The sequence below is a fragment of the Papaver somniferum genome, chromosome 7 (genome assembly GCF_003573695.1).
Source record: "Papaver somniferum cultivar HN1 chromosome 7, ASM357369v1, whole genome shotgun sequence".
In the NCBI taxonomy this organism is placed as follows: Eukaryota; Viridiplantae; Streptophyta; class Magnoliopsida; order Ranunculales; family Papaveraceae; genus Papaver; species Papaver somniferum.
In genome coordinates this window covers 256,533,562-256,552,369 of record NC_039364.1, presented here as the reverse complement: position 1 = coordinate 256,552,369, position 18,808 = coordinate 256,533,562, and the positions used below count along the sequence as shown (strand labels likewise).

General features: G+C 36.5%; 1 long non-coding RNA gene across 3 annotated transcripts; it reads left to right on the top strand.

The window, feature by feature from the left end:
- The first annotated feature begins 11,737 nt into the window (after positions 1 to 11,737).
- Positions 11,738 to 17,109, top strand: LOC113300175. 3 transcript variants are annotated; one of them, XR_003335518.1, is made up of 5 exons: positions 11,738 to 12,067; positions 13,332 to 14,025; positions 15,652 to 15,984; positions 16,363 to 16,571; positions 16,678 to 17,109. It is a non-coding gene; the product is annotated as an uncharacterized LOC113300175 (long non-coding RNA). The 3 variants fall into 3 exon arrangements; XR_003335517.1 differs by having other exon boundaries at positions 15,064 to 15,984; XR_003335516.1 differs by having other exon boundaries at positions 13,332 to 15,984.
- Positions 17,110 to 18,808: the final 1,699 nt, after the last annotated feature.

Genomic DNA, 18,808 nt, shown 5'->3' with positions numbered 1-18,808 from the left:
CAAGTGAATATCTCCACAAATAGCCAACCCAAAGCTTTCTATACGACTTAATCTCATTTGTTGATAGAATAGAAAATACATTTGAGTGATAGATAATTATAGTCTTCACATATCTTTTGAGTTGCGTGGTGTAAAAAGATACGGTCGCTGCAATGGGTAATGAATACTCAAATTTGAGAGTCTTCCTATCTATGAGTCCATAGTGGGATTAAAATTCACAAATCACCAATACGATAAGAATTGCACTTATTGGTAATTATGTACTATAACAAAAATGGCGTTTGGCAACGGCCTCTGGTGTTACAACAGCTCGCAACGACTACCGTATTTTCACAACGGAATGTAGCACCAACTTTGTTGCAAAAATCTTAACTAAGTCAACAAAGACCGACTTCGATTTTCTGGTGAAAATTAAGCAACAAACTCCCGATGTTGCTAAATTTTTGCAAATTGTACAAAAAAAAGTTAGTCTTCATTAACTTAGTCAAACTCTTTTTCCCGACAATTGTATTTTATCCCGCAACTACGCCATAAACCCTATAATTCTTCTGATTCAAGAGATCAAATTTTCATCACTAATGTTGATATTGATATGTTTAATGATGCATGTTCGAACATCAAAGACATTTTATAAAAGTGCTTTTCATTGGTGACTACATTTCCTGTAGGTTTCTATTAAAATATTTAACTTAGTTTATTTTAGATTTAAAAGAAGAAGCTTATGTACAAATAATACAAGAAACTCCTACTTGGAGGTTATTAGTATCTGATATGAATGGGGAATTTATGATGAAAGGTTATTTATGGAAACTAAATCTATTATTTTCCTATTATTGATTGCACTTTACTAATGATAATTGAGTAGTAAATAAAAATAATTAATTTCTGGATTATTAGTTAGGGTACTTTTATGATAACCTAGAAGTTTATTTTATTTTTTAAGAGTTTTAATAAGTTACGACAGTTTCCTAAAGGCAGTAGATGTAGGATCAGAATCTCGCAACAGTTATGTCTCAGCGAAGTTATCAATGGTATTGCACAAAAGCGTCGCAGAACAATTTCAGAAACGACATCAGCAAGGATCATGAGAAAGATGTGATAGTCTCGCGAAAATTAGAAAGATTTCGAAGTCAACATTTGTAAGGTTGCGAGAATGTCGCAAACCATATCTTAAAATAAAGGACAGATTAGCTATCATCCACTATGTATTTCCCTTATAAATAGTCATTCGAGTTGTAAAGGAAGAGAGATATCTTTTTTGAGTGAGAGACAAGTAAATAGGAGAGAGAGAGAGTTCAGAACAAAGATCATTCTTGATCTTCTTTATTTTCCTTGTCTTGTAAGAACATTCAGAATTCAATCAATAAAATTAAAAGCGTTAACCTAAATGAGCTGATCAACGATGAAATCATATGAGGGGTGTAGTGTAGGATTTCCTGCAACTACATAATGGCGCTAGAAACAGGGACATTGAAGATCGAAAGTTGAAGGTTTTTGATTGAGAAGATTCAAATCAAGAAAGTGATTAAAAAAATAAGTGAATCAGTTAGAGGAAAGATGAATAGAATTAATGAAAATGGCAAAAAATTGGAGTGTAATATGATAACAAAAAGTTTGGTTAATGAATTTCATGAAAACATCAAAGGAAGAATACATAAACGAAATTTTGAAGGAAAGAAAATTATAGCGGTAGAAAAAAACTTCACCTTTGAAAGAATAGGAAAAGCAAAGAATTGTGTTCATGGCAGAAGAAATACCAAAAGAAAATTTGAACCATACATCTCCATTGGTCATCACAGTGCCTATTACACGAAAAGAGAAGGATACAGAAATAAAATACACAGGAGAATGGATGTTGAACAGAACTTTAATTGATACAGGAAGTTCAGTTGATATAATATTTTATCATGCATTTCGGGGAATGGGATTTAAAGATGAAGAAATGTCCAATTCAACATATTTTGTTCACGGCTTTGGGAAATCCACAACAAAACCTAAAGGAGAGATAGTGGTACGAATTCCACTTAGAGAAATCGAAACACATGTGACATTGTGCGTGGTGGATATGGAATCGCCATATAATATGTTATTAGGAAGATCATGGATACATGCGATAAAAGCCGTGGTATCAACGTTGCATCAATGTATTAAATACCCCACTCCAAGTGGAACAGGTGAAATCAGAGGAGATGTTGACAATGCGAAATTATGTCATCAAACTGAAGTAAGGCGTTATGAAGAACAAGCAAAAAGGAAGCAATTTCGCAGAAAATTGATAAAGGAAGCAAAGAAGGAAGAAGAATTTAGAGTATATATGATAAGGGCGAAAGAAGGCAAAGGAATACCCAGCGAAATTTTGGAAGAAGGAGAAGGATCCATAAAAGCAATTAAAGAACCCACACCAATGGGAGAACCTAAACCCAGTTACACTGCCGCAGAACCAACAAAAGAAATAAATGTTGGGACTGAAGAGGAGCCTCTAGTGTTGAGAATTGGAACCAAAATGGATATAGAAGAAGAAGAAAGAACTTTCAATTTACTACGAGAATATAAAGATATTTTCGCAGGAAATATGGATGAGATACCAGGAATAGATCCAACAATTGCTTTCCACAGACTGCAGATTAACAAAAATGTGAGACCATTTAAACAGAGAATAAGAAAAATCGCAACAACTTACCATTCCCAAATAGAAGAAGAATTACAGAAAATGCTGGAGGAAGGAATTATAAGAGAAGATAAATACCCAGAATGGATAGCGAATATGGTCATTGTCTCAAAGAAAAACAAGGGAATCATGATTTGCATAGATTTCACTGATTTGAACAAAGCTTTCCCTAAAGATAGTTTTTCGTTACCCGATATTCCTCAAATGATGGAATCTGCAGCGGGAAATGATAGGGTATCATCTTTAGATGGGTACAAAGGGTATAACCAAATTCCTCTCGCTGAAGAAGATCAAGAACATACTGCTTTCTTTGCCCCTAGAGGTTTATATTGTTATACGAAAATGCCGTTTGGTTTGCGAAATGCGGGAGCAACATATCAAAGAATGGTAGAGAAGGTGTTCGCAAAATGGATACACAAAACATTAGAAGTATACGTGGATGACATGTTGGTAAAGAGTAAGGAAGCTAAAGACCATGTACAAGACTTGAGGGAGATTTTTGAGCAAATGCGGCAGTATGACATTAAATTGAATCCCGAGAAGTGTACTATTGGAGTTGCATCGGGAAAATTTTTAGGTTACATTGTATCAAAGGAAGGAATACAGGTTGATCCGGAAAAAGTGCAAGCAGTTCGTGACATGCCAACACCAGCAACGATAAAAGATGTACAGAAGTTGAATGGGCTTCTAGCTTCGCTGGGGAGATTCATTTCGCGATCATCAGACAAATGCAAATATTTTTTCGATATACTCAAGAAGGGTGCGAAATTTAAATGGAGTGATGAATGTGAAAAGGATTTTCAAGGAATCAAAGAACATCTTATGAATACAACTATTTTACAAAAGGCAGAACCAGGAGAAGAATTATTGATTTACCTTGCGACAACGTCGCATGCATTAAGTGTTGTATTATTGCGAGTTGACGCAGGAGTGGAGAAACCCATTTATTACATTAGCAAAACTTTTAATACCGAAGAGTAGAATTACTCAAAGATTGAAAAGTTAATCTTAGCCTTAGTTTATGCATCATTTAAGCTCCGCATATACTTTCAAGCACACAAGAAAAAGGTATTAACAAAAGTACCAATTGAATCAGTAATGAAGAATTCTAAAAGATCAGGAAGCGTATAGAGATGGAATGCACAAGTAGGCCATTTTGATATTAAATATGAAGTTTTTTCTTCACCAAAATCACAAGTTGTTGCGGATTTCTTGGAAGAATTTCCTTTAGAAGAAGATGAAGCAGTAGAAGAAATGATGGATGTAGAAGACGAACATGGAGATCCAAAAGATTTATTAACATAACCAAATAGATGGGAAATACTGGTAGATGGATCATCAAATGGAGAAGGAAATGGAGTTGAAATTGTTTTGATTTCGCCAGAAGGAATAAAGATGCCTTTTTCATTCAGGTTGGAATTTGAATCCACTAATAATGAAACAAATTATGAAGCTGTGATACATGCATTAAAATTCGCAATAGAAATGAAACTAGAAAACGCCAGGATCACTAGTGATTCGCAGCTAGTTATTCGCCAAATAAAAGGAGAGTATACTACAAATGAACCATCCCTGAGAAATACAAGAAGCTGGTTGAGGAATTGTCAGCGAAAATCCCAAAAATAAAATGGAGGCACATTTTAAGAAAGGATAATAGACTCGAAGACGCTTTTGCTTTCATATCAAGTATGATGACAGATCCAACTGCGAGATGCATAAAAATACAAACACTTCTGTCACCATCAGTCAATAAAGAAGAGGAAGATGTGGATGTGATGGTTATAGATAATGAAAAAGAAGAACAGATAAATAATGTCGCAGACTGGAGAATGGAGCTTCACGCATATTTGGCGAAAGGAGAAACACCAAGAAATAGATTGGAAACACACAAGTTAAAAAGCCGAGCAACGAATTATGAATTAAAAGACGGGTTGTTATACCGAAAATCTTTTAGTGGACCATCACTCAGATGTTTGACACGAGAGGAAGGAGAAAAGGTGATGAAAATGTTACATAGTGGAGACGCTGGCAATCATAGTGGAGGAAGATCTTTGGCACATAGAGCAAAAATGCAAGGTTATTAATGGACATACATGCATGAAGATGCAAAACAAATATCAAGACGTTGCGAAGATTGTCAGCGGCATGGAAAGAAGATACATGCACCAGGAGCACCATTGTCATCTTCAACCAGTGTGTGGCCCTTTGGAAAATGGGGCTTAAACATTGTGGGGCCATTTTTACCAGGAACTGGACAAAAAAGATACTTAATAGTCGCAACAGATTCTTTCACAAAATGGACAGAAGTGAAGGCAGGACAACATATTCGCGACAAAGCTATCTTTACATTCATATTCGAAAATATCATTTGCAGATTTGAAATTCCTGCACAGTTGGTATCTGATAATGGGAAACAGTTTGAGGGGCAGAACATAGAAATGTTACTCAATGCATTCAAGATAAAATGTGGAAAGTCCACTCCTTTATATCCACAAGCTAATGGGAAAGTAGAAGCAACAAATAAAACAATTGCAGATATATTAAAGAAAAAATTAGAAGGACATCACAGATCATGGTGCGAACAAGTACATAATGCAGTATGGGCTTATAATACAACAAGAAGAGAAGCTACTGAAATGTCACCTTTTTGTTTAACATATGGAGTTGAAGCGGTGTTACCCACAGAAGTTGTTCTTCCGACAACAAAGAGAGAAGCTTGGAGAAAAATCTTAGTGCGGGTTTAATTCTAAACAAACTTGATAAATTAGAATAAAAAAAAGAGAAAAAGCTTTACAACATATGGAGAATTATCAGCGAAGATTGGCTCGAGAATATAATAACCGTGTCAAAATACGTGAATTTCAACCAGGAGATTTAGTACTGCGAGAAACACCAATATATCAGCGAGAAAATGGTGGAAAATTAGCGAAAAAATGGGATGGACCTTACATCATAAAGGATATAGTTGGAACATGAGCTTATAGATTAATGGACCCAGAAGGAAGAGATGTTGGTCATAGATTAGATAGACCATGGAACAGATTGTACTTGAAAAGATATTATCCGTAAGAAGCTTTGAGAAATTATGAATTCTGAAAGAATAATTGCAGAATTATTCATGACAAAACAATATCATGATGTGCGAAATTTTCGCAGAGAACAATGACATAAAAGAAAGGGGCGAACCTTTATGGCGTACACCGTAGTTCACGAATAAAATTTCGCAAGAGGCAAATGTAAGACCTAAAGTACGTCATATTAGGGGGTACCTATTACATGACTCAGGGAAAGTCTATACCGCCACCGGAACCTGAGTCATGGAGATTTGGGGTCAATAAAACCCATCCGGGAGAGGCACCTTGGATTCTTAACTTGAGCATATGACTTGGTTTGGGCGACTAAGGTAATAAGGACTCTCCCAAGGAGTGCAGATCTGATCAAGGCGCCGAGGTACACGGTTGAGTCAAGAGTGTCGAGGGCGTTTGAAGCGTCCTTGCCATTCTTGACAAGTCTTGACTTATACTGCACTCGGCCTGAAGAAAACCCCATTTAGGGTGCAGTCTCGTAACCATAAGCCCTATAGGTAAAAGGGATAAGAGGCTGCGAAAACAACTGGTTGTTGTTAAGACTGGATAGGAGGAGCTAACTTTGTATGGTAGAAGTACGCATCCTTGAAGGGGCAACCAGGGGGAAGATAAGGGCGGCACCCTCCATTAGGGAGCTGATAAGTGTCTTAAGACGAAAATGTCATGAGGCTTATTATTTGAAAGGATAATTAAGGCTTGTCATATTTGTGCAACAATCCTGAAGAGGAAATAATACAAAAGAAAAAGATAAGATGAGATCAATGGGTTTTCGCATGAAAGTGCGAAGACGTCCTGTGATTTCATCGCAAGACGGCAATGTCATGGGGCTTTATTTTCGCAAGAATATTTAGGCCTGTCATATTGTCACAACATTCCTGAAGAGGCCATAATACAAAAGAAAAAGTTAAGACAAGATCAATGGGTTTTTGTATGAAAGTGCAAGGACGTCCTGCGATTTTGTCGCAATGACAAGAGATGGCATAATAAGACCTTTAATTAGGAAGGCAAAATAAGACCATATATATAAAACAAACTAATTATAAACATTCATAACAGATTATTTTTTGCAAGAAAGATAATGAGAGGCAAGTATGGGAATCGATATACAAGAAGCATTATCTTTCTTATCAACAAAATATTAAAAGAAAAAGTTGACTCCAAAGTCGATTGAAAAATGTAGCTCTCAAAAGTAATAAAAATAAGACATCTCAAGAAAACAAAGCTAGAAAAGAATCTCAAACTTCAATATCAATATCAGTAGGAGGAGATGACAGAAGTTCTTCGCCAACATTCTCGCAAGCTTCTCCTTCATTTCGGCTTTGATCTTCGCCATGACTAGCATTTTGATTATCGCCAGCAACTACTTCTTCAGGAGAAATTTATTTCTCATTCTGATTAACACCAGCAGATACTTCTTTAGAAGGAACTTCTTCTTCATCTTCCAGGAAATTATCCTCTGCACCGCTTTCATAATCGGAATCACTGTCAGCAGGACGAGGAACTTCATCATCATCTAGTTCTAAAGGATCAATTGATGTAGGAGGAAGATAGTTGGACAATAAAATGTCATTTACAAGGACTTCAGCCCGGAGATGAACTTGGCGAAGAAGTGCTCTTTGATGACTCATATCTTGAATATCCTTAAAATAAGCAAGATAATCAAGTCTTCTTTCTGCCCGGTCGCGAGAACCAGTAAGGGTAGAGACGAGTAATGCATTCTCTTTGTGAATTTTAGCATATTTAGCCTCCAAATAATAAATAGAATAATGAAGATTCTTCTCAGACTCTGCGAGAAATAGAATACAAAAATTTATTAAGATAAGGAATTCAGAGAGATATGACAAGGGAAAGATAATTAAGGCAGTCAAACTATTATGACTACCTTCCTTTTGCGAAATAAGATGTTGAATCAAGGATAGACAACTATTCTCCCAATGATCCATTGCGTCATCAAATTTATCTCCGACTAAACCTTTAAGTCGAGATTGAAGATTTTTCTCTTTAGAAACAAGGAAGGCATTTTTCTTCGCAAGAGAAGAATAAGATTCTTCTAATTTGGAATATTGATCTTTAAGCTGATTTGCCTTCACACTTAAAGCTATTCTACCTTGAATGAGTGAATCTCTTTCAGTGATAGATGATTCTGTTACTTCTTTAAGTTCATTTCTTAAAGAGCGAAGAGATTTCTCTTTGTCAGCACATACTTTTTGGAGAACATTAAGTTGTTGCGAAGATATCGCCATCTTGTTTAAATAAACTCGCTTCTCTTGAGACAAGGTTTTATTCTCATCTGATAAAGTTTTGATCCCTAAATTAGCTTTGGTTAAAGAATAAGAAAGACGAGATACTTCATTACTTAATAGATCTTGTTTTTCAACTAATTGGGTATTTTCATTGGTAAGATTATTTATTTGATCAAGAGAATATGAATAGAGATTATCTAATTGGTTATATTGATCCATTAAGACTTCTTTGACAACACGTGCATCAACATCAGATTCAAATTGATATCTCTGCATTACTCGTTTCTGATTTAATGCTTAACATGCGAAAGAGGGATTTAAAGGATAATTAAGCAGGGGAAGGATAAAACCATCGAAAATGCAAATTAAAGACATAGATGAGGAAATCATACCTCTTAATTCATCATTCTTCTTGCGAAGATTATCACGATCCAGCAAAACATTCTGAAATTTCTGATTTTCAAGACGAAGAACATTACATTCTTTTTCTAAAGTTGTCTGCGAAGCAGCTTTGTCAGAACCCAAATGCTTGCTCAGAATTTCACAAACAGTAGACTTGATGGGATCAGTAGAAGACTTCTTGCCATCATCTAGAATCTCAGATAAAACCTTGAAAAGCAATATCTATCCCTTCCACGGTATCTTTCAACAAAGGAGGAGACTTAGGTAGAGAACTAGTAGAGATAGAAGGTTGAGAAACATTCTCAATGGGAAGAGAAGAGGCTTCATTTGCAGAAGGAACCATAAGGGGAATTTCATTCATAGGAAGATCAACTGGAGAAATGAAATCAGAGGCAGCATTCTCGCGAGTTGGAGATAAAGGTTTATCTTGCGAATATATCGCAGGAGATTTGGAAGAAATGAAGTCAAAGGCAGCGTCTTCACGAATTGGAGACAAAGGTTTATCTTGCGAAGATGTCGCAGGAGATTTGGAAGAAATGAGTAGATGGAAGGGAACAGAAGTTGGAACATCCTTGAGGTGGCGAGATTTCTTGTGAGGTTTATGAAGATCTTTATCACCCTGCGAATTACAATCTAGATAAGAAACAGAGGAAACAATATTGTTATTAGAAAAAGATAGTGTTTCTTACTACCTTCTCATTCGCAAACTTTCTTTTATGAACGACAACTTTATGTTGTGATTTGGGATTGTTAAGATTCTGAACTGAAAATTTAGTGTTGGAGCCACTTTTGCTGAAATGACAAGAGTATGGGAATCACATAAACAACATCACATAAGGAAATAAACAAGATCAATTTCAAATATATCAGTTTCAACAAAACTTATAAGGAAGAAAAGAGAAGACTAACCTTGATGAATCCATGAAAAATGATAGCAGGGAAATTATCTTGAAGAAGATCACGAACTATGAAGATCTAATTTGAAGATGAAGAAGAATTTAAAAAGATTGAAGAAGAAAGAAGAAAAGTTGCAACAATGGAGTTTGCAGAAGAACGATGAAGTTGTAGAGAGAATAAAAAGAAATAAGAAGAGGATGAAAATAAATATATATAGAGGGAATTTTTCCTCGAGAAAATAGACATGGTTAATACGGAAAGATTTAAGCGGTCAAAAAGTAACGGTTACATAAGACGTGTCGAGAAATAAATGGAAGAAAGAATACGTGTGATAAATGCAGAATATGAGAAAATAAGCGGTTGCGGCAGTTCTCACATCATTCTCTACTTTTCAGAGAAGATATGAGAAGAGGCAAGATGTAGGATCAGAATCTCGCAATAGTTATGTCTCAGCGAAGTTATCAATGGTATTGCACAAAAGCGTCGCAGAACAATTTCAGAAACGACATCAGCAAGGATCATGAGAAAGATGTGATAGTCTCGCGAAAATTAGAAAGCTTGCGAAGTCAACATTTGTAAGGTTACGAGAATGTCGCAAACCATATCCGAAAATAAAGGACAGATTAGTTGCCATCCACTATGTATTTTCCTTATAAATAGTCATTGGAGTTGTAAAGGAAGAGAGAGATCTTTTTTGAGTGAGAGACAAGTAAATAGGAGAGAGAGAGTTCAGAACAAAGATCATTCTTGATCTTCTTTATTTTCCTTGTCTTGTAAGAACATTCAGAATTCAATCAATAAAATTAAAAGCGTTAACCTAAATGAGTTGATCAACGATGAAATCATATGAGGGGTGTAGTACAGGATTTCCTGCAACTACAATAGATACATAGGGAAATAATCTTTTTCGATTTTAGTTGTGTTAGTTTAAGGTATGTTTAGGGGGAGCTATTTATATAAGAAGCTCAATTTGTTATGCTAAGTTTAGGGTTTGTTTAAGGGGAGTTATGTATATAAGGAGCTCAAAAAATGAAATTTTTTGGACTCATGTGATTAATCAAATTTTTTTGTTATTGTTAAATTTTCTTTAAACTTTATTGTGATTTTTACTTATGGTTGGGTTCATCCTAAGTTAGGAATATTTATTGCTACGCAATTCATATTATCCATTTTAGAAATATGTTACTATCATTTTGGGTAGTTCATACTATCTAAACAAACAACGATGAACTACGGTCGTGCTTGATCCCTTTCGATTTACTGTGAAGGATATGTATGCATCCACTTTGCGGTTTAACACATATTGCATTATTGTTCATATCATTTGAAATGAGTTGGTTACGGCCTGGCAATTCATACCAACAATTAAGAGACGATTGCAATCTTGTCGAGGTAATTTGTATCGTTGGTAAGAGGTAGTTGCAGTATTGGATGTTCATACTACCAAGTGGTGAAGAGATGATTGTTGTCTCTTTGATAACTGTACAACCCATAAGACAAGAAATGACTACTACCTTTTGAGGTAATATATAATATCATCTTTCTAGGCTTGGGAGTTAAGCAGGTATTATTACACGGGGTGAATCATATGATATGATAGGAATGGTTGTTGTACATGGTGACACAAATTTCATAGAATCGAACTAAAAATGTCTATTAACTCTTTCTAGATAGTTCATATTTGTTATTCCTTCGGGGATGAGCTACAAACTGACAGGTCCCTAAGGGGATGAGCATGGCTAGTGACTGTTGGGTTCAAATGAGATGTTGATATGAATACTTACTCAGATTGATAATCGATAAACATTTTCTTGGTAAAATCGAGTTTTGGTCCAACAATTTGAAGGCCAGTCTCTTGAGTGGCATTGGGAAGTTGTAGCCTGCCAAGCGGGCTGAAACTCTGTTCGTTAGAACCAAATTTTTCGGTCCGTCACAACTAGGGTTGCATCGATTAATACATGCAATATACCATGGCGACTTTTAACTGCCATTATTAGTTTGGGGAAAAAGTTTTTTAGATTTTTTATGTTAAATTTAAGGTTTGTTTAGAGAGAATTATCTATATAAGTAGCTCAAATTGATGTGTTAAATTTAGGGTATGTTCTGACAGAGTTATCTATATAAAGAAGCTCAAAAAACGGAAATTACTGGATTCTTTTAATTAATCAAATTATTTTATTATTATTAAACTTTCCTTAACTTATTATGATTTTATTTATAGTGAGATTCGTCCCGAACTCTAAATAATCATCTAATCCATAATTGTGATGCTTCAGAGATGCAATGTGAGACTCCAAAACTTTTACACGGGTTAACAAATATTAATTAGTCATTTTTTACATCTTGAGATGCTCCAACGGTGCATTTATAAAATTTGCTGGCTGCTTAAATCTGGAACGACGTGCATTTAACAAGAAATAAAACACAAAAACAGACAAAATCTAGCAGACGGTGGGGTTTCTTCTGGTGATCTTCGCCTTTTCCTTAAGTAAAAACATGATTTAAAAATGAAAATCGGTGAGCTTTTTGAGCTATGCTTACATGATGTTCATTCTGGTTAGTTGATATTCTATTCTTCAATTTGGGAATTATTGGGAGGAAATAGATTTTCACTCAATTGATCAAGGTAGTGCTTATTAGTTGGTGGGTTTGTGAAGCAAGATTTGAGGTGTGTTGGTAAAATTGTATGGGAAAGACAACGAAGGGATCAAGTAAAATTGTTGTTGGTGCACAGGAATCAGCTTCTTCTCGTCGTATGCCACCAAGATCTGGTAATCCTGTTAACTTGATTTTCATGTGCATGTAATTGACTGATGAAATGACCCAAACAAATGTATACCAACTTAGTGGTGGATTTGTATGTGTAGATTGATCTTTATTGTGATAATTGGTACTACTATTTATGGCCTTAGTCTAAACATTGCTTCATCTGACTTGCAATTTCAAGTACTGAGTAACTGCCAATTTTCTGATCCCATGTGTTATGTGTAAGTTCACCATAGTGAATTGGGTACTTGAGTTTACAAATGCTGTTGCTAAAAATGTTATTTGTTTTTGCATTTTTGATGCTCCCCTTATTGGACTTTGATATTGATCTTCTTTGTACATCTATAATTTTTGTGGTGCTGTACACTTGGAATCCTACCATTGTTTGGCACCCTCATTTGAATTTACTGAGTATACGCTTTGATAAATAATTGGAACCATGTTTTGTCTGTTTTATTTGAAGCTATTATTTAGTTAATTTTGAACATCATTTTTAGTATGAAACACTCAAGTGGAATATTTGAAATAGTCGTGATCCTATTGGCTTGATCGTTTGTTGACAGTTTGAGATGATGTGCATTTGCTTCCCCATATAAGATATTGATTTTGTAGTCCATCTAGTTGCAGGACCTTGATTTTGTCAGTCGTACAGGGAGTGACAACCTAATAGTGCTTGTTGTGACGATTTTAGATTGTCGAGATGTGGAAGTGTTTTCCACGGAACTATATACCTAATTATCTTGTGTTTTCCGTCCATATGGGACAATTTAGGTTAGTTTTACATCCCCCTGAAAGAACGGTCAAGTATGTTAATTGTTTGGTGACAAGTCCACTTGGCTCCCATATTATGAAAAAAAGTAGGTTCTCTCCTTTTACAGCACATTTGTGTAAGCATAATGGGAAAAAAATGATGCCACTGAACATAGGCACCTCATAAAGAAAATGCTACTTGTAATTAGGCAACAGAAATACACGCTGAAAAAAGCTGGCATGACTCACCTTCTGGTATTTTTTCTCAATTGGTTTTTCTCATTGTAGTTGAGCATGATCTAAGTTTCACAACAAATTGCTCGATGTGGTGAGTAACTGAAGTGGAAGTAATCGAGGTCTAGTAGTCCTTAAGCATTTTGCATCCTTTTGTATGAAGCTGCTGCTAGGTCTTGTATGTATCTCTTTATTGTGTCTCTGTGTGTTATCCATTTTATAGGTCAGACTAGTTTTGTGTTGTTAAGATTTTGCTCCATGTTACTAATTTACTGTTCTTATCAGCATTTCAAGATATACGCCAGCAATCATCTGCTGGTACTTCGTCGCCTGCTCCTGGTTATGGAAGTGATAGTACATGTGAGGCATCTGAGCTTGGAACACCGGGCCAAGTATGGGAACACAGCTCTGAAATCGGTACAATGGATCTTGACCTTGATCAAGATTTGGCCTCCTTGATAGAAACACTCACATTTAGCATGTTTAGTTATGATTACGATTTTTTTACGGGAAGAAATATGCTAGAGAAGCCAAAGGGTTTCCAAGGCATAACTCAATGCAACCAAGAAAGTGCTCTTGTTAAAGATGTAACTGATGTTTCCAAGCTTGAATCTTTTTAGGATGGACTGTCTTTCTGAACATGAGTATGGTAGGTTGTCCAGTCATGGCATGCAGGAAACATTATACGGAGAGTGTTGGAAGTGACATGAGTTCCATTAGAGTTTGTGAAATATCCAATACTGGGATTCACTTGGTGATGGTTTCCTTGAATTCGGTGGAAGTGCAGAAGCCTTAACAACAGAAATGGAGTTCCCAGATACACAAACTGTTCTTTCATTAGATCCGCGCCAGAAAATGAATAGAGTTCTTCTCACTATGCAAGGGAATTGGGTACTGCAAGAAGCCTAGAACGGACATGGAGGATCTTATAATAAGACTAAATCAAGAAATTGCGATGAAGAACTTTCTTACAACCAAGGTATGCCCTTTTCGTTCTTTGTGCAATCTGGAAATCGTTCCTTTTTAACGGATCCATAAACTACATATAAGATGACACTGTTTAGTTCTCGACATTTTCTTTGACATTGATGAGAAAAAAATATTTTTCGAATCCTTGTTTATGGTGGCAAGTAAAAATTTACACCGAGAATTAGTTGTTGGAACTTGGATCATCTACCTGAACAGTACAAAAATGTTGCAAGATATGTGTTATATTGTCTTTTTGGTTAGTAGGTCCGGTTCATATGTATTTCAAACGTTCCCAGATATCTGTCTGTACATGTTGTAGAGCCGTACTCATGCGCATACATAGTATTGATCACTACATGGTTTATCTTGTGATCAAATATAACCCAGGCACTAAATACTGCATGTTTTAGCCTAGGATATTTGGCTGAGGAGTTCACTGTGATATTAGCTAGTATGTTTGTAACACTCTTTCTGTTAGTGGAATAGATAATTTGATGAGACATCTCCCCTTTTTTATGGCTTGCAAGTATATGGAAAACGTAGCAGCATTGTGACAGTGGTGAAGATAGTTTTTAAATTTTCTTCCATTTTTATCCTTTTTAGCCTATGGGTGGTCCAGTGGAATATACAGAATGTGTAAGCTATGATATGAGAGATTAGTTTGTGGTTTAGTTTTAAGGTAGCTCTTAGATTGAGAATGTTGTCTTTATCGCACCCTTTGTGCCATGTCATCTCTCGCTGTTGCCATTTCCTTTCCTTCGTATTCAATCAACATCCTGGTTCTTGTTTTCAGTTACATTTATTCTTTCTTAGTTGAACCTGCGCTGGTGTTTCATGATGTCCATTCCCCCAAAATTATATAGTAAGTTTCACAGTTGTGAAGCAGTAGTATTTAAATGTAAGCACCATAGATCCATCCATATAGGGACAATTTAGGTTAATTTTTCATCCCCGTGTTAATTGTTTGGTGACAAGTCCATTTGCCCCTCATATTATGGGAAAAAAATAGAAAAAAATTGTTTGGTTAATTTTTCATCTCCTTTTACAGCATACTTGTACAAGCATAATGGAAAAAAGCTGATGCCAGCCAGTCATTACTCGTTAGGAAAATAGGCACCTCATAAAGAAAATGCTCCTTGTAATTAGGCAACAGAAATACTTGCTGAAAAAAGCTACCATGACTCCCACCATCTGGTATTTTTCTCAATTATACCATGTTTTCTTACATAGCCCTTCTCTTTGTGGATTGTTATTTTATTATGTAAAGTGATCAAGACGCTGATGTCCCCAAGTTGATTTCCTGTTTCTTCTTTGAATTGGGAAGTCAGCATTATATGCTAAGTTAGTTGTGTCTGACATATCTTATTCATTTACAGTTTAGTAAAATACATTGCAATGTGATGTAAATGTTATTTTATAAAAGGCTTTGCTTGAAGATTTTGCTTCTACTAAGTTGACAGATTGTGGTGTAATCGTCGTCGACGGGTATCTTCAGTCACTCAATATTAAAAATGTTTTACATTTGAGCATATAAGAACAAGTATATGTTTGTTTGGTCAAACGGATTTTTCATTTGACTTTTGCATTTCTTTTATGTGTGGTTGTGTCCACCTAAGCTGAAATTCTGTGGGAACAGCTAAAGACCAGACGTGGGTCTTCTAGGGGGAGCACATATAGAGTTCACCAACCTTCCAGTTTTCAATCCATGGAAGATCTTCTTGCACTCTTAGATGATACTGATGCAGAGGAAAATTCAACAAACCTTCCAGTTTGCAATCCATGGAAGATCTTCTTGCATTCTTAGATGGTACTGATGCAGATGAAAATGATTGCTTTGTCTGTGGTTTTTATCACAATACTGATGGACCTGGGTTGCGTGACATTGAATCACAGCAGTAACTTGCTCGACTTGCAAGCTGTTCCGGTGTTCATGTGGTTGCATCTATTGATCATGTCAATACGGCACTATGTAAGAATTCTCTTCATGTATCATTTCATTGTTCTTTAATTCATTTTGTTCCACATAAGCACCAGGAGTTGGATCCCATTTGTAGTCGTTATGTGCCTACTACAATCAAGTGTCTTTGACAATTCCATTTTTAATCCCGTCAAATGCGATGCCATATGTACTACCTCCAATCTACATGTAGCATTGTTTGTTGGCATGACCGGTTGTCACTGGTACACTATACTGGTTCTTATCATTATTGGTGGTCGGTGTTTCCTGTTGGAGGGTTTAACTGCTGCCTAGCATGTTAATGGTCTCTATTTTTATATTATTTTTTGACAACATGCATGTCTCTATTATTCCTTTGTTAAATAGACTACATGTCTGTTTTGGTTTCAGTATGGCACAAGAAAATGGTCCACGCAGCTGGTGCTGGCATCATGTCCCAACCTTTGCACCATACAAAAGTTGAAGGGGTGTTTCTTCCGTTGATTATTGCCTGTATCAGGACAGGCCAAAATGTTTAAACCGCTGCAATTGTACTTACTTCAGAGTTCGAAACCAAATGCGCAGAGCGTGTTTAAGGTTCTTGCGCTCGGATGAAGACGGTAAGCATTTTTGGTGCATAATGCTTCTATGCTTCCAATTTCCATAGAAGGGTGAGATAGAGATTTACTGTTTATCGATTCCGATGAAGCCTGTTTTCTTTCCCAGGAATGGCGTGAACATTTTCTAGTTAGCCGCCAAATGGCGCTGCATTCCCACTTGGCGGAGTGAAGATTAAGACTAGAAGACACTCCGATTGGCAGGATTGTGTTTACATTCTGAAGCGATTACGCAGCTGTTGGCTGGAGGAGATTGGCTGAGTTTGTTATCTGTAATGGTGGTAGACTGTTACACTGGATTGTGTATATAATCTCAAGTTTTCACATTTAGACTTGGTAAACATGTTTGGAAGCTAGAATTTGCAAGATTCATGTTGGGCCTTGGCTTCTCTAGTCTAAATTGGACACTTAGAATTTCCTTCTCCAATGTATCCCCTTTTATAGCTAAATTCCCACTTTCCTTCTCAATGTATCAAGTGCTGGGAAAGCTAGCTAATGGATTTCAAAAATGATAAAAATTACAGAACTGAAGCAATCAAAATCTCTGGTGTGTATGATTAATGTTTGGTTATGTATTTCAAAGTGCATGATAAGTTGATATAACCTTGGCTAATCTACTCCAGGTAATCCCCACAAAAGTTGGCCTCAAAAATTCTCCACTGTCCATAGATAATGGACTTCATCGGAGGCCCAAAGCAAAATTAGGGTGCCTATATAAAGATCAAGACTAGACTTTTCTCGTGAACCCTCTAGAATGTTCAAAGGGGGTTCGAGAGAGTTCCGATCGAGTGCCTTTCCGTAATTTAACAACATTAGGGTTTCGGTTTAAAAAGGGCCCCCTAGGTACAACAACTCCTCCTCTCCTATCCCACCATCCGACTGAAACACTCTCTCTCTCTCTGTCTTTCTTCTTCTCTCCCCTGTACTAAATTTCTCCAATAACTCTCAGACTCAAAATGATGATGAACCCTAATGAACCTTTAGTCATCATAACCAACAAAAAACTCTTTGTTTGCTATTTTCTTTGGATGCCATCTCTGCTGCTTGAGCTTCATCTTTGCTATCCAAGCTGGTGTTTCAGTTCAACAGACTAACTCTACTGCTCACACCATGGAAGATATCCAACGATCTACTGCTTTCGGGACCACCTTTAGAGATGTAAAGGTTTTCTGTGGTACTTCATCGTTGTTTGCTGGTGGCTTGGTTCTGTTTTATCTGATCAACTTTCCGGAACGATACATTGTTCTGGTTGGCTGGATGAGAGGGAGGTTAGGTTTTCTGGGTGTAATTCCAAATATCAAGTTTATATCACTATCTCTGCTGATGTTCTCTGTATTGATGTATGGAGGGAACTTATTTCTGGATCACAAGAGATTTGTTTCTCTCTCCTTATCTTCACTCTCAGGAGCTATCATCTGCTTCATGGTCGTAATAGTTGTTTTCCGGAAGCTGGTATACAGACGCAACGATGATGACAACCTCATAGCCGTGGTAACTGGTGGATCGATCTTCAATGTGGCGTCATGTCTTTTCACCTATCTTCACCAGGATAACAGCTCTCTAGTAATATCTCTGGTTGTTTCTGGATCCGTCGCTGCTATGATGATATGTGCTTTCTGTAAGTTCTGTTATGTAGAGGAGCAGCCATCGCTTGAAGATCTAGTGTCTACTCTGAGAGCACAGAGCGAGTCCAGGAACGATGAAATCAAGTTGAGAGATGGTGATATTGCTGATAAGAATGTTCTTCTCGCTCAAATGAATGTGGAGATCCAGCAGAAGGATGCTGAGATTGAGCAGATGAATGTGCAGCTAATGAAGAGAGATGCTCAGATCGAGGATCAGGATGCTCAGATACACAACAGGGATGAGCTTATCGCAACTCTTGAGACTGAAGTGACCAATCTCAAGGCAAACAGCAGCAGCCGTTCAGTGTTAGGTCGATCATTCATGGGATGAGTACTATACTATGGCACTAGGAAGGAAGTTGTTTGTGATCAGCAGTATAATGGACGGGGTTTACTTTACTTACAGTTGTTGTGGTGATGCATAATTAGCTAGTCTTCTCAAGGTTGTTTGTTGTCCTTTGATGTTTCTTCCTAGCTAGTTTTTCATTTTGTTTTAGGGTTTCTTTAATTTCAGTAGCTAGGGGGTTTTGCAAGTTGTTTAGAGGAGGTTCATGATCATCATCAGGATATGGATTTCAATGTGTAATCAATCATCCAAACAACTAATTAAGTGAA